Raw genomic sequence first — 17,473 nt, 5'->3', positions numbered from 1 at the left:
CCTGCTTTTCCACAACTGCTTTAAAATTTACAACTTAAAATATTTAGTCTTCATTTATCAATTTTCTAGGTGTGAAGTGAAATTTTAGCTTACATTTCTCAGAATATTTGTCATTTGGAGCATTTTTTCTGGAAAAAAACAATTCACAAATAAAAATTGCAAACTGGTAGCAAACAAGGTATTTTGTTCCAAATTACTGAGAGAAATGCAAATTTAAAAAGTTCATGGTTTCACCACACAACACAAAAACTGCCCAAGATGACAAAAGACTCAAATAGTCACTGTTGGAGATATGATGGAGGGGGCAGTAAAGAAAGGTACACATTCACTAATATGGAGTTGGAGGATATATGAATTTTCCCAAACACCTAAGAAAGTTATTTGGATTTATATTATGAATGTTACTAAAATATTCATACTTTTTTATTCATAGTTCTTACTGCTAAGAATAATTTTTGAGATTTGTGGAGTTTAAAGTAAAAAAAAGAAAGAGTATACAACAAACTATTTATAATAACACTTTTTGTAGTAGAAAGATACAAGAAAAATCCATCAAAGTGGAATGAATAACAAAATTGTAATATAATAATGTAATGAATGAATAAGATATAAGAGATAATAAATACAAATCAGATGAGCTTCAGATGACATATAAACTGATGAAAAAAGGAAGAGTAAAGAACTGGGAAACAATTTCTCACGGCAACTACAGCAATATAAGGGAAAAGATTCCCAAAACACACCAGAATGATGTGTATTATGACCAAGTGTGGACCAAAGAAGAATTGAGAACATGGTGAGCAACCTCATTTCCTAGGCAATAAGGGTAGTGGAATATTGCCTGTATTAATGAACTTGTCCAGTTAATGTATTAATTATTTTGCTGAACTGCTTTCATCTGTCTTTTTAAATATTTAATATAGATGATAGCTTTTTAAATATAGCTAGGAGTCAAGAAGACTTGAGTTCAGATATAATCTCAGACACCAACAGAGGCAAATCCCTTAACTCCTCTGCCTCATTTTCCTAATCTGTAAAATGGGGATAATAGCACTTGTCTCCCAGAGTTTTGAAGAACAGATAAGATAACTGTAAAGCATTTAGCCAATGACTGTCATATAATAAATAATGTATAAATTTTAGATGATGATGATAATTTTGATTGTGAGGAAAATATTTTTAGAAATAGATATGAAGTAAAAACAATAGCCATCAGTAGAAATAAAATTTGCTTAAGAGGAAAAAATACAACTTAAAAAAAAAAGAAATATATCCTACTGCTTTCCATGTCAACCATTATAGGCTATATGATATTAAAGAAAGAAAAACAGCTTCCCAAGTCCCTTATTCTTTTGTTTTGCAGCATCTACTTATTAGAAAACTGCAAATATACAGGAGAACGAAACTGAAGTGATGTATGTAATTATGTATTTCTAAGACTGCTTGAAAAAATGTGCAGAACTTCTAAAGACAAGTTCTTATCTATGCACAGAGCAAGCAAATTCTAGGTTCAGTATGAGAATGGAATTCTGCATGCTTTGATAATGAAATACTGTTAGAGAGACAGATAAATAATTCCAGACAAAGATGAAAATTGTAAGGTTTGAAAGGTTTTAAAAAATCTAAATAAAGTGATGGGCATTTGTAGACATATGCAAATTATTTGAATCTGAGTTTCAATAAAAAACATTCCTATACATAAGAACATGAAAAATGCTGTCACTGGTGTTTAGGAAAAGAGTAGAAGACTTTTAGATTTATGGGCTGCTATTAAACCTGATAAAAGCTGAGTCTTCCCAGTTATCAGGCTGTGTCTATACATACAGATAATTTGGGCCTAAAAGAAAGATAAAGATTCTTATATTCACACCAACACCTCAGCCCATATACAGGAATATTGATTTTTTAATCCTCAAGGTACTGTTTTTCTATCAACCAAGTCATCTGGGACTGATCCCAAGGGTAGGATTTTGAGGACAATGTAACATGAAGGCATTTAACCCATGGATGTGAGATAGGTGGACTGCTACGAGGTATTTCAGGATGTAGACAGAGTAGTGGGAGCTCTGAGGACAAATTTTACCATTGTCCTCTAGATTACAAAATTGGGTACTTGGATGGTGACAACCAACATTTAAGCAAAGGAGAATTATTTGAGGAAACTAGGATCTGTCATTTCAACTCACATAAATAATTGGAAGAAAGTGAAATATCTTTGGATATTTGTCCATAGACAAATGTGCAAATGCACACATAAGCACATATTTTCATGACATTCTCTATGTAAATTCACTAGAGTCTTTACCCTTGGGTGATCTTGGGTAGTACTGGACTAAACACTAGGGAGGATAAAGGCAAAGTACATAAAATGGCCCTTGTTCTCCAGAAGTTTTTGTGCTAATTAGAAAAATGATTTCTACAAATGAAATATTTAAAGGATAATGCAAGATGGAAATATAATTGGAAGGAAATAATAATCCAAATGCTTTACACAGAAAATAAATGTTTGCCAAGTCAGAAAGGTGAGAAAGATGTTTATAGCTCAAGTTGTGTTTTTTTTTTATAGTATTTTAAAGTTTGTAATGTGATTTGTGTATAAAGTGGCTGCATGGTATAGCAGATGAAAAGTGACCTTGTTGCCAGAGACTAGGTTTCAAGTTCCACTTTTAACCCCTACTTGTGTGATGCTGGCTGTTCCCTTAACCTTTCAGTGCCTGTACCATTCTCTAAGAAAATAAGTTGCACAGAATTTGCTGATCTGTACTGATCTATATCAGTGAAATCACAAATCCATTCCTTATCCTTTTCCCTAAAATGATTTACTTATATTATTTCTTTTAATGCATTGATTTGGGGCATGTTAAAGCCTTTCAATTTTATGCACTGAACTTTACTCCACCTATCTTTTCATTATTCCTGTAAATTTCCAAAACAACGTGATCCTCCCTGGCCATCACTTCCTTGTATGTGCTATTTACCTCGATTAGAATGTTATATTCTTGAGAACAAGAACAATTTTCAACTTTGTATTTATATCTCCATTTCTTAGTATAGTACTTGCACACAATAAATCCTTAATGTATGCTTTATATTCATTCATTCATCCACCAAATCTTTCTTTACAGTTGCTTTACCTTCTCACCTACTACATTGCATTACTGACACATATTGAACTCTCAATTGAAGTCTCCCAATTGAAATCTCAATCATAAGGATGAAACCTTAGATAATATCAAGTTCACTATATGAGGTACTTGAAGTCAGAAATATAAATTCCACACAAGACTGATCTGATAGTTGGTACCTTGGTCTCTAAATTCCTAGTAAAGTACAATTACTACTGTGTCTGTATATCATGTTATTCCAAGGATTTTCCTCTCTTGACTTAGTATCTGCAATATTTTGACCCCTAAATCCTCTTATTACTTGGTCTTGAGTGTTCAAACCCTCCAGTTTCCCCTCCCTCTCCTGGTTCTGCTTCACTTTATCAATGCCCTTTTCAGGATGTCAAATCTCATACTAAAAGGGTAATTCCAGCTGTTGGCTGACTCAAGTAAGAGGAAAGTTAGACTATCTCTATCTCTGTCTAGACTCTATACCCTTTATTACAATTAGATCTGAACATGGGTAAGAATTTAATGGTATGGGAGGGACAGTTGTGCCTTTTTCTAACCTTTTACATCTCAGCTTTATCTTTAATCATAACAATCGAATGAAGGTTGAATTTTGGTGAGGGTAGACTTAGTGTCTGTCCCTCCTGTGGTTGTTGTGGTTCTCCGAGTTGGAATCTACTTTAGAGAGATTCCAAAATCTGGTCATCATCTCATGTTGGATTTAGCCCCAGGTCTTTTTGACTGTACATACAGTCTCTTTTATGTTATATCAAGCTGATTCTCAAAATGAATGTTGAATAGTGAAGGCAAAGGAAAAGTACAGAGATGGTAATGATGATGTTCTATGTAAGGGACTTTAGGAGTTTGGCCTTGTATATTATGTATACATATATACATATATATAGGTATAAAATATTTAATAGTGAAAGATAAGTTAGATAAGTGAAGTGAGTTGATGAGGCAAGGGAGCGCAGCATTATTTAGCTAAAGAAAATGTAAGCATTAGACTGATTCATGATGTGAGGGATAGTGTTGACAATAGGGACCATGGTTTATTTAAAAGAGAATGTGACTCAAGGAGAATAGACATAGGTTTGTGTTCTACCTCCAACACTCCTTACATTTTTAACCTTGGAAAAATCATTTAATTTCTTTGTGCATCCAGCTGTTCTACTATAAAATGGGTATAATAATTTCATTGCCTACATAATAGATTTATTGTACAGAGTACACCTTGAAGCCTATAAGGCTCTATATCATAATTAACTAAGAAGTTAATTACTATCATTGTTAAGAGAACAAACATATTTTCCTTCAAATTCTCAAAAATGAAAATAAATTTTTAAATGATTGGAAATGGAGAGGTCTAAATTATTTGATACCCAGTGTTTGATTATCATTAAATCCAATCTGATTCCTTTGAGAAGAATGAATAAATGACAGCTTCTTGAGAATATGGATCAATTTGTGTTTTCATGGCTGACACACAGATGCATATCCATTTATTTTCCCAGTTATATGCTATGTATTAATGACACTGGGTTTATGTAAAGAAGAAAAATATTATATATACGCATATACCTATGTACATGTATAATTGTATACGTATACATGTATGTGTATGTGTGCGTGTATGTATCTATACCTATGTATCTACACACACAATTCTATATCCTTTCTTTTTACCAGGATTTTGTTTGAAGGCACCTTTATTTGCTTCTACTATAAAAAAAATCTATTTTGATACGTACTGATTATTGGCAGAAGTTAATGAAAGAAAATCTTCCCCAAATTGCCAATGCTTGAAGGTTACCTTGGTAACTTTGATGAGAAAGAAGCACCACATATTTGATCTACAGACCTTCTTTTTCAGAAGTAATGAGGAATTATATCTAATGAGTCTATAGAGAGCATCAGAAAGGATTTGTTCAATCTACACACACACACACACACACACACACACATACACACACACAGATAAACTTCCACTCATACAGTTAGAAACTTGCGATATGACACCCTTAAGCTCTGTGCAAAGTAGAATTGCTTGTTTAAACCAGTGTTTGTCATCACAAGTCAAAAATGAAAGAGTTAATAGGAAGAAAATTAAATATATTTAAAAGGATAGTGTTGGGAGAGGCTTGTTCTCTATAAAGACAAACATACAAACACATTTATACTTAGACAGTTCCGAGAGAATTTTCTATAATATTTCTCAAAGTAGAGTAGAATTTAATACAAGGCTGACCCATCTTGAACTCTATTTAAAGGAATGTCATTATAAAAGTCCTGAATAGACCTGGTTTTGAAATATTTTATATTGATATTTGAAAAAATTAAAAATTATTTGAAATATTTTAAAAATATTTTATTAGTAGTATTTTTTTCACTGGACCTCAGTGTCCACAACCTTATTTTGTCAGATGATCTTAAGGAAACAATTCCATTTCTTGGCATGCTACTGTTACACTGTTTAAGTTTCAGAGGCATACAGCAGTGAGGACAGTATAATGCCTCTGTACCTTCACTTTGATCGACAGCCTAACACTTCTTTCTTCCCCACATTTTCCTTCAGAGACTTGAAAACACTGAGCTACCTCTGGAAGTGTATGTATTAATCTCTTCATCTGTGTATACATCCAGAAAGTAGACTTCCAAGGTTGGTGAACTTTTCCACAGCATTCAAATTTCTCAGTTTTCTATTAACGATGGTTCCACAATACGGATGGTGCAGTTTTGGCTGTTGGAGAAGCTGTTTTCTTGGTATTGATGATTCTGCCAACAATAGCACTAGCAGCAGAGAATTGTTCCATACATTGTTGCATCTCAACCTTAGAGGCTGCATTGAGTGCAGAATTATCTGCAAACAAAAAGTCACCCACAAACTCTCCCTCACCTCTAGTCTTGGCTTGTAGCCTTTTCAAGTTAAATAAGTTATTATCAATATGGTAGCTGGTCTTGATGCCATTTTCATCCTCATTGGACGTGTTGGAAATCATTGTTGAAAATGGAGAAAGCACATATCCCTGCTTTACTCCATTGGTGCCTGGGAAAGCACAAGACCATCATCCATTATCAGAATCCACGTAAGCATGCTGTTATGAAACTGTCAGACAATACTAATAAACTTCACCAGGAAACCAAATTTTGCCATAACCTTCCACAAGCCCTCATAACTGCATTGTCAAAGACCTTGGTCAGGTTTTCCTCCAAATTAGCAACAAGCTGGTCACACTCAGAGAAACTATCTCATCTGTTGACATCAAGTTGTCTGGTAGTTGTCTTGCTTTGGGGCCACTGCTTTTGTCTAATGTGAATATTTAGCTTGAAGAGAATAAGTCTGTGATTGGTCTAGTACTCTAGGTCATGTTTCAACTTATCACTCATGTCCTGTCTCTTCTCTTTACCATGATATAATCTATTAAATGCCAGTGTTTGTTGCACCCATGAAATATTATTGTATTTAGGTAAACATAAGACAGTGCCCTTAGTGAGAAAATCATGAGCTGCACAAGTCTTCAGTAGCAAGTGACATTTTGTTGTTTTTGACTGCATTCTTCCCTAGGACTCCCTGCCATCTCTAATAATCTGTACCTTCTCTGGCTCCAAACTCAGAATTACAAATTTGTCCTCTTTTATCACATTGACAATGAGGATCTCCAGGTGTTCATAAAATTTTTCTTTGACTTCATCAGGGTTCATCATGGGGACAGTATATGCACTGATGATGGTGGCATGGTGCTTTCCTGCAAGTAGCATTTGCCTTGTCATTAGCCTACATTCACACCTACCTTCATGTCTCACGCATGTTCCTCTGATGTGGCCACAATGAAGGAGAGTGCCATGAAACTGGCATTGTTTTGTGATCAAAACTAATCTGTCAGCCTTATTTCACTGAAGGTTGCTATTTGGATGTGATACCTCCTGAGTTCTCTTGCAACAAGAGCTGATTGTCTTTCAGAATTACTGGATTTCTTGTTTTCCGTAAGCTTGTGCACATCATATACAAGTGGAAGCATCAGTGGCGAGTGGAATCATCTTCACAGAAGTTTTTTGTGTGTTTTGACCACTAGGTGTGATCCTTGCCAATATCAGTAATTAGGTCAGGGTTAGTTTAGGTAAAGCAAACAATTTTTAGGGCACCCCTTCCTCACACCAGGAGGTGATCAGTGCGGTCCTTCAAAAAAGCTGTTCAGTCACCCAGGGGGTGATTTCTTTTGACTTAGTCATAAGTAGTTTTAAGTGAGGCATAGTTGGTCATTGACCTCACTCTCTCTTCCAGAGTTGTCAGAATTCAGAGGCAAGATAAAAGTCAAGACGACTGGCAACAGTCTTGGATGCAGCAGATGACCTGGCATCTTTGAGGTCTAACCAGGGTTTAAGCACTTCACACCACTTGCTTCTGTTGCCTTCATGGCTCATTAAAACAAATTGCTCACATCTGCCCATACTCCCTGAGGAAGGCTTCACATCCTTGGGGTAGTTGCCCCCCAACTCATTGATCAGTTTGAAGCCTATTGGTTGCCTTCCACCTAGTTTAGTCAGTCTTCTGAAATCGTTTACTGGAGTGTGGCTGGTGCACATGATACAGCTTCTTAAAGCCACAGGTGAGAGTAGGGTGGCAGGTGGACACCAAAGGTGGAAAGCAACCCTGAAAAGTGCTCAGCAGTCATTACCCTAAAGGTACTAGTTTTCCATCATATCTGTACACCCTACACAATTATGTGAATATATATCATATATATGTATGTATATAGCTGTTTCCTGTCAATTTTATTTAATATTTGATCAATATAAATTATTAACATGATTCTATAGATTATCATCTGCTTTATAACTTCTTGGTTTTTGTATCACTATCATATTTGTCCTAACAAGGAATTTCTTAAAGTGCTTACTTTGTCTCATTATTTTTTGTGCGTAAATGAATGAATGAAATGAATAAGTCTCATGACTGAAAAGGCGTTTATTAAGTGTTTACTCTATAGCAGGCACTGTGTTAAGCAATCAAGAAACACATACAAAAAGCAAAATAATCCTTGTCCTTCAGATCTTATATTATAATAGGAAAAAGCAACACACAAGGAGTAGTTCTGACTAAGGAGGGTTGTTTTGGTCACTGACGTCAAAGGGTTGGTGAGTACAGCAATAGGGTAATTTATTGGCATATCCTATGTTGGAATAGCCATATGATGTGAAGATAGCCAGGAACTACAGTAGTGAGAGTCTGAGTCAGGCTAGAATTCTCACCTATTAGAAGGCAAGGGACATAAGGCAAATGAGGTGGTTAGAGATAAAGGTTCAAGCTCAGGAGCATGGCATGGAGATGAGTGAGCATCAGTCATAATAATAACATTAGGGCACATTTTAAATTATATGTCTAAATTCATCTTTTAAAATGCAATATACCAAATATAACTGTGCAAACAAAATTTTAGATAGCATTTTTGAGTTCCAAATCTAGTAGGAAATTCAAAACTAAAAATGCCGCTTTAAAAACCACTACAGATATTTATTTCCCCTCTGAATTTCCTTGGGGGAGGAGATTGTCATGGTAATGATTTATAGAAGTAATATTTATCCAAAGATACTTAAAATTGTAGTCATGGGATTTATTCCAATTTCAGGTGAGATGGTTTAACTACCATAGCCAAATTTTCACATCCAGGAGGAACTTAGAAGACTACTATGATATTATCCCTTTGCTTTGTTGAAATAGAAGAAAAAAGATCACTTCTACTGCTTTTATTTGCGAGCCAATTATTCACCTCAGGAGAAGTTAACTTATCTGTGACATTATCTCTTTAGACACTAATATGTGTCTAAAATGTTCCTAAGCACATTTAAGTTCTAAATACATTTAAGAATTCACATACCTTATAGTGCGTGCTAAGTTTTGGTGACACAGATGTTATTTATTGTTTAAATTTTGACGTACTTATTTGTAAATTCACCTTGAAAATGTATCCTGCAGTACTCTCTCTCCTTTGGAAACTCAATAAGTTTCTTAATTGCTCTTTCTGTTTCTTTATTTCCTGCTCTGGATGTTTCACATTTTAGTCACTTTGTCTTTTTTTCTGATTATTGGAATGGTTGCAATGAAATATGGTTTCTCCCTTTATTTTTTCTCCAGAATACTCTCTATTTAGCTAGACTATGGACTACATGATACTTTATGGGGATGATGGATCAGAGTTGATGGGCTGAGCTCAGTCCAACTGCTAGTTATCCGTGAGATAAGGAGAAGGAATTGACCACCTCCATCCCCACCTAAAATAGCTCACATACCTCTCCAGTCCTTCTCTAGTAAAGCCTGTCTCCTGGAATCACCATGACTTCAGGATGGATGGACAGCAAGCCTACCCTCAGCAAAATTTAATTTTCATTTTTTTTTTTTGGTTAAAAGAGGATGTTGATAATTTAACAGAGAAAAAGGAAAGAGATGCCTGAGTCACAGATGGGTCTTGCCTCCTATGACATCCTTGTTTCTGTGCTATTATGTTTGCAGTGAGAGACATAGAGTCCAGAATGAGGAGGGAATACTGGAACTGTCTTCTTACTTCAGCAGGCAACAGTTGGAATTCCATGTTCAGTGTGAGGTTCAATGCTGTGAGAGTGACATTGATAAACTGAAACAGAACCGGAGAGGGAAATAAATTAGGGAGTTAACACATGTGCATGCACACACACACACACACACACACACACACACACACACACGCGCGCGCGCGTGCGCGCGTGCGCACACTCCCGTAGTATCCAACCAGATATTAAGCCAAGAGAGGAGAGAGACTTCAAGATGACATGAATGAGGAACACTGAATGGTACAGCATAAATTGTATTTTATTAGGAATTTGGAGATTTAACTTCCAACTCTACCCATAACTGTGAAATTAGACGTCATTTCATATCCCTGCCTTCAATTTCCTCATATAACTAACTGTATGCTGTCTAAGATTCCATTAACTAATGCACCTTTGAAGCTCTAAACTATTCCAACCATTCTATAAAGCAATTTCATTCAATTTATTAAGTGCCCACTATGTGCCAGGCACTTTGCTAAGCATTGAGGATACAGATATTTTGAAAAAGGCAATTATTGCCCTCAAGGAACTTACAATATAATGAAGGAAAGAGAATGTGCAAAACGAAGCTGGAAAAGTGGGGGGAACTTAGGAAGTAACCAACACATGGGCATCTTATTGCTTAGACTTTAAACTAAGCAGGGCTGCCTATAGAAGGAAGAGAGTTAGCTCTTTGGAACTATGCCTCAAAAGTTATTGGAACCTGCAGTATTACTACTTAGTCTTTACCCCCAAAATAAGAGAAAGATGAAAAAAGTACCTATATGTATAGAAATACTTTGTAGCAGCTCTTTTTTGTTGTGGCAATACAGTGGAATTTGAGGAGATTCATCATGTGGTGAATAGTTTCTACAAGATATGATATATGTGAAGGAATTTTTTTTCCTATAAGAAATGATGAACAGGATGGTTTAAGAAAAACCTGCGAAGTCTTTTATGAGCCATGGTAAAATGAAGTGAGCAGAACCAGGAAAACAACTGATGCAAAAGTAGCAAATTTGTGAAGATAATCAACTCTGTAAGAATTAGAAACTCTCATCAACATGATGCCCAATCACAGTTCTACAGGACTCATGATAAAGCATGCTTTCCACTTCCAGATAGAGACTAGATGGATTAAGGATATAAAGTGAAGCATATTTTCCTTTCTTCCTTTCATTCTTTCTTTCTTTTTTTCTTCCTTCCTTGCTCTCTTTCATATTTTTTTCAGATATGATTATAGCAAAATTCACTTTATATGACTGTTTATTTGTAAAGAATTTTGTTTTTCTTGGCTTCTCAATGGGTGGGGAGAGGGAAAGACAGAGAGAGAATTCAGAAATGAAAATAAAATAAAACTAAATAAAAGAAAAAGTAACAACCCTAGGTATTTGAAATACTTTTAGTTGATTTCAAGTTTAATACATTTCAATAATTCTATATAACAGCAACTGTAGGTGGAATCAGAACTTGTTGAATGAATGAATGCATGAAAAAAACATTTATTCAGTATATTAGGCACTGAGCATTGTTTGTGCTAAAAGATGGAGATACACATACAATAGTGAAGACAGCCCTTGCCATCAAGAATGTTAATTTCAAATTCAGAAAAAAAGTATATATGGAAGTAGTGGTCAGGGAGGGTTACTTTGGTTTGGCAAGTTATAGGAATAACTTAAAAAATATTCAGAATGTAAAGCTAAGCATCCTTTGGGCCACCCAGATATAGAGGGTTATTTACTTTTGACATTCACCAAGTAGAATAGTGGTATCTCATGGCAGGAGTTCTGCATCAAAAAAGGTTAAGACCTTCAGCCTCCAATCTGTGGTAAAAGCATACAATAGCAGTACGGATTTCCAATACCAGAGGATCATTGTTTCACTGTTCTCTACCTAGTCAAACCATAACATATTTTCCATACCTAGGTACTACATTTTAGAAATGGGCATGGATAAGATGGAGAGTATATAGCAGGGCATCCAGGTTAATGAAGGTCTTTGAGTACATCGGAAATATTTGTTAAGCTACTACTAAGGGCCAGACACCATCCTAGGCAATTGTGATTTAAAAACTAAAAATTAAACAGTCCTTGATCTAAAGTATTTTTATATAATAAAAGAACTTTATGCCATATGAACATTATATGAAGGAACTGAAGGTGAAGCTTATGGGATATGTGATAATTGCCTTTAAATAATGAAGAGGTATCATGAGGGAGCAGGATAAGAAAATCTTTATCTTGATTGACATTAGAGGGACCTAAATAAGAATAATGGATGAACGTTTCATAGGCAAAGTTAGCATTGATTAAAGAACAACTTCCTAAACATTAGCACTTTCCAAAAGTGGAAGGATTGAATCTAGTAGTTGTAGATTTCACCTTAATGAATGTCTTTGAGGGTAATCACTGGTTGAGCATAATTCATTGGGAATTTCTGTTCAGGTGAATGGTAGATTGGCTGTAGGGTCCCCTCCAATTGTAATTCTCCAAGTCAGTGAATCTGTAATTGTATTCTTGAAGGCATATCACAAAACTTGATCAATGTTCAAGATATCTCATTTATTTTCTTTTCTAGGCCTCAAGCATATAATTCATTAAGAGAAATGGATCATCTTGTTAAAAAGTAGAATAACAGAACACTGGAAGGAGCTAATTGAATGACTGATGACTGCCAAAGATGAACAATATTCAGAATGATGATGATTAAAAAGCCAACACTGAGCATCTGTAGGACCAGTCCTAATCTTCTATGGGAAGTTAATGTCCGCATGATATACTTTGGGATGATTTCAAGGCAATGTAATTTCTTTTAATTCCTTCTGTTTCAGCTCCTGTGTACATTATGATTTTACAACTTTTCCAGTATTGGAGTCTTTCTCTTCCCTTGTTTTTGCTCCTGATACATGGCACAATAGGATAATTACCATTGAAATTATTTTGATGTAACAGACTTTAAACATAAGTTACATTCTAATATCTTGTGGGAGCAGGATAAGAATTCACCCATTGCTAAATAAGAATGATGGATGATGCTTTGGTATCATCATTTGATGCTTAAAAGATTCTCTAGTCTTTGGACTCACCATATAATATGCAGATCAGGTGAAGCAAATCTTTAACTTAGAGAAGAACCAACTTAGGGGAATGTGAGGAATGACATCATAGGAGTGTGAAAGTATGCTTTTATGCAAGTGATTGGGATTCAGATCCCAGCTCAGATTCTTATTATTATTGTGACTGTACCTCAGTTTCCTGATCTGTAATATAAAGATAGCAAAGCTTAGACTTCCTTCTTTTCCACAGCTGTGTGTGTGTGTGTGTGTGTGTGTATGTAAATGCTTTGTGAACCATCATATTTTAGGACAATAGGTCTTTTTTATTTTAAGTATACCATCTGGATGAAATAGTTTGTGTAGTCTTTCCTATGTTTTGGAAAAGATGACTGTATAAAGATACTCATATCTATGATCTGTTAGTCATTGAATCTTGTATCCATTTAGAGCAAGGATTTTTATTTACTTGTTTATGTCATGGACCCTTTGTCTAGAGAATCCTTCACAACTTTCTCAGAATAATACAAAAAATAAATACATATAATTATATTGAAATATGCTTATAAAATAATTATGTAAAAGTTCATGCACCCCAAACCAAGAACTTGTCATTTAGAGTACATTATAGGCATTGCCATAATAGTAAAAATAAACTTTTGCTACTTTGAAGTTTGTGAAACAGCTTATGTGACTGGTTTCATTTGAGCCTTGTTGTGACACTAAGAAATAGGTATTATAGGTAATATACTCATTTTTGGCTTCATTCCTCCTCTTCTTCTTCATCCTACATTTCTTTATTTTGTTTTTGTTTCTTATTCTGTTCTCTTTTCTTTCCTTTTCTTGGTTTCTTTTTGCATTGATTACATGGTGACATGGAAAAAAAGTTGATCTCTAAGCCAGGAATATCAGCTTTCAAGTCTTGCCTCCGGCATTTACCTACTATATGACCTTGAACAATTCACTGTACCTCTCAGTGTTTTGGGCAACTTTCTAACACTATGTTAGATGTTTCCAGTCTGCACTGGAAAAGCAGTTACCTGTGCCAATGAAAGTCAAAGTTCCAATTGTTAACTCTGGAACATTATAGAAGTTAAGAAATTAAAACTCAAAGACATTAACTGACTGGACCAAAGTGAGACCCTTAGCAAATGTCAGAGTCAGAATGAGAACCCACCCCACTCTTCCTGACTTGATATTCAGAAGTCTGTTTCCTACACCATAATGCTTACTGCTACTAAGCTGAATCAAACAGCAAGCAGTTATTCATTGTCAACTCTGAGTCCAGTACTGAGTTCAGTACTATGTAAATTAACTTCATCAAAGATAAGGACTTCGAGGAACGTGCAATAAGCTAGAAGAGAAAAAATTTCTACAAGAAGCAATTTGAAAATATTACGAAGGAATGTATACAAATATCTAATTTATGGAACAAATTATTGCTATGGAATTTTAGAGAAGGGTGAGAAAATTGGTGGCTGGAATTTTTAGAAGAGGCTATCTGGAAAACACTGGATCTCAGATATCCACAAAGGAAAGGAGTAGAATTTCAGTAGGGTAAGATAAGAGAAATATCATGAGGAAAATCACAAAAGTAGAAATTATTATCATGTGGTAGGGAAGAAGAATGCATACGGTAGGAAGAAGCCAGAAATAAGGCAGAGAAGGACCAGAAAGTGGAATGGCCTTTGTTTCAATTAATTTAGAGAAATGGAAGATCTCCCCATAATAGTACATCAACTCTCAATTTATAATATAATTCTAATTACGGCTGCTAGTTCATATGATATCCTCAAAGAAGAAAGAAATTTTGTATGTGTACTTTGCACTATTTCTTTGTTAAATAGTGAAGGACAAACAACATATTTGTAGCAAAAGTTACCAGCAAGAACATGAACAGAAAAAAAGAGGTGGAATTACAAAATTAGTATTGCAGCCAGCAACAGAAGTTGCAGCATCAGGTAGAACTATGGAGGAAAGTCAATGAATGAATGGGTGAATGAATGAATGCAGGGAAGTCACCTTAGAATCATGGCTATAGAACTATAAGGGACCTTAGAAGCCACCTAATCCAACGTTTTCTTCTTATGGCTCATCAGTTAAATGACTTGTTTAAGACCACCAAGGGAGTGTCACACGTGGGATTTTAACCCTCTTTATCTGATTCCTGATATGATTCTCTTCTCACTGGACTCCCCTGCCTCCTTCCACGATGGTCCATCCATAGACACTTAGCCCTTTAGAGCTGTTGTTGAGATACTAACATAGCTCTACATATGCAAGCTGGCATTTCACTAATGCTTCAGAGTTCAATTTTGTTTTAATTTGAACAGAAAAATATTTTGTCAATTATGATTTCATTTTAAGAATTTTGCCTTACAAAGCTGATGCACTTAATGAGTCTTTTCCATTATGGGGAAAAAGTGAGCTCTCAGGCAATTTGTGAGATGCCAGGAAGCTCATTTGTAAAAGGTTTCCACTTGAGATCAAATTGACTCTTTGATGATAAATTCCTGGAGATGGGGGGATGGTTTTGGGGTCATGAAAATACTGACATAACCTAAGCTAATGGAGCCTGTATAGTTTTGCATGGTTCTAATTATTTCCTGCTATGCAGGAGGGTTTATCAGCTCCAGCAGACCATATGGTGGAAAGAATCCTTACATTGGAAAACAGAAGGAATTTTTTAAGTGTCAAGAAAGAGATAAAGCCAGCTAACTGTACACAGGAGGAATAAGACAGAATGGTCTGAAAGGTGAAGTTGGGCCACGGCAAATAAATACCATTTCAGTACATTGCTGAGGTTGGAATTAGAATTTTAAAAATCTACTTAACTTTTTGCCCCTACCAACTTATCGAGTAGGTCATTTCTTTGCTGTATGCAAAAAAATTTTGAGGAAAATATATTTTTTCCCTACGAGAATTTATAACATAATTCTGTCTAATTATGCCTGATGTTTTGCTCATGTTATGATATCCTCAAAGTGGAAGGAAATAAAACAGCTTGTCTGCCTGACAGGAAGACACAAACAGACTGGAAAAATTAGCAGCAGCAGTTAGACAATGGGAGGTTGCCAAGGCATGTGCTGCTCTGAAATGATCTTAGAACAAAAGAAGATGACTATCAAAAGTGTATGAAGTTCCTCTGAAGTGGGATATGAAAGGCCAGAAGCTTTGGGAGTGCTTCCCTCTTCTTTCAGGCTTAATCAGAAATGAACTTTAAAGACAAACATGACTGGCCTTTTTTAGAAAAAAAAAATCATGGCTTTGACACAGCCTCTCTCCTAAACAATTTACCTGACTGGAGAAGAGACAGGTGTTTGTCAGGCTTTTTGTTATTTGGAATTGAAAGAACTGTGAACCCCAATTGCTTGGAAACAAAGAATGCAGTCAAATTCCCCATCTGCTCTCCCTGAAGGCAATATTTTCAGTTTTAGTCTTCAGATATTAGTCTCTATTTTCCTTATTTTAAGTAGATTTTTATTGAAATCTCTTTTTTTGTTTAATATTGATCAGATATTCCCAGGTATGTCTTCTTTCTCTACCTTTTTAGGGAACTAGTTTCCCAGTGCTAAACATGTCAGAGAAGTTTCCCATTTACGCTGGTAGAGGAGTTCTCTATATTGATGTAGTCAAAGGTCTATTCTCCATCTTCATCCACATTACAGAAGTTAAGGAACTAAGACTCATAGATGGGAACTCCTTTATAAAAATACATAGGAGAAAAAGTGAAACTGATAAATATATTGAAAAATATAACTTTAAATATAATGGCCTACAGATGTTAAGCCTCTGGACCTCTGCAAAGGAGTAGGAGGGAGATGTCTTTTCACAAGTCTTTTTGGGGGCCAACCTTTTCTTTTTTTTTGTAATACTACAGCATTGATATCATTATTATTATCTGAGGATGTTATCTTTCCATTGATGCTGTTATAGTCCTTTGATATATTGTTTCCCTGGCCCTTCTTACTGTCCTTTGAATCCATTCATGTGAGTCTATTTTTTTTTTATATTCATTTATGTACCACAGTTTGTTTAGCCTTGTCTGCTTTGTTGTATGAGTTACTTTCAGTTCTTTGCTATCATAGAAAGGGCTTGTATAAATATTTTCGTGTTTATGGAGTCATTCTTTTATCGAAGAGACATTTGTAGCATATGCCTAACAGAACAATTTGAAGGTCATAGGTTATGCTTTTACTGTGTCTTGTATTATAAGTATTGTGCTACTTTCTAATGGAACAAGGAAATTGCTGAAAAGTTTTCATAGTTAAAAGTGGAAAGATAATAACTATAGTCAATTGATACATACTTATGAATTAGTTATTCAGTCATTTGTTATGAAGTAAAATTAAAATATTCAATACATCAGTGGTTGTTGCTTAGTCATTTTTCAGTCATGTGAACCCATTTGAGGTTTTTCTTGACAAAGATACTGGAGTAGTTTGTCATTTCCTTCTCCAGATCATTTTATAGATGAGGAATTGAGGCAATCAGGATTAAGGGATTTGCCCAGGGTCACACAGCTAGTAGGTATCTGAGGTCATATTTGAACTCATGAAGATATTTTCCTGACTTTAAGCTCAGTGCTCTTATCCACAGAGCCACCTAGTTGCCCCAAGGAAATTTTTGTTGTTGTTCAGTTGCGTCTTGAGTCTGTGACCCAATTTTGTTATTTTCTTCACAAAGATACTGGAGTATCCATTTCCTTCTCCAGATCATTTTACAGATAAGGAACTGAGACAAT

General features: G+C 35.2%; 1 long non-coding RNA gene across 1 annotated transcript in view; it reads left to right on the top strand.

The window, feature by feature from the left end:
* Window positions 1-13,411, top strand: part of LOC140532912 (uncharacterized) — an 87,291-nt gene extending 73,880 nt beyond the window's left edge. Inside the window, exon 3 of the long non-coding RNA XR_011976737.1 lies at window positions 12,255-13,411. This is a non-coding gene — a long non-coding RNA (uncharacterized lncRNA). The remainder of the gene's footprint in view (window positions 1-12,254) is intronic.
* Window positions 13,412-17,473: the final 4,062 nt, after the last annotated feature.

This window comes from Notamacropus eugenii, chromosome 3 (assembly GCF_028372415.1).
Source record: "Notamacropus eugenii isolate mMacEug1 chromosome 3, mMacEug1.pri_v2, whole genome shotgun sequence".
Taxonomy (NCBI): domain Eukaryota; kingdom Metazoa; phylum Chordata; class Mammalia; order Diprotodontia; family Macropodidae; genus Notamacropus; species Notamacropus eugenii.
The sequence above is the reverse complement of the archived record's forward strand: the minus strand, read 5'-3'. Positions and strand labels throughout refer to the sequence as shown.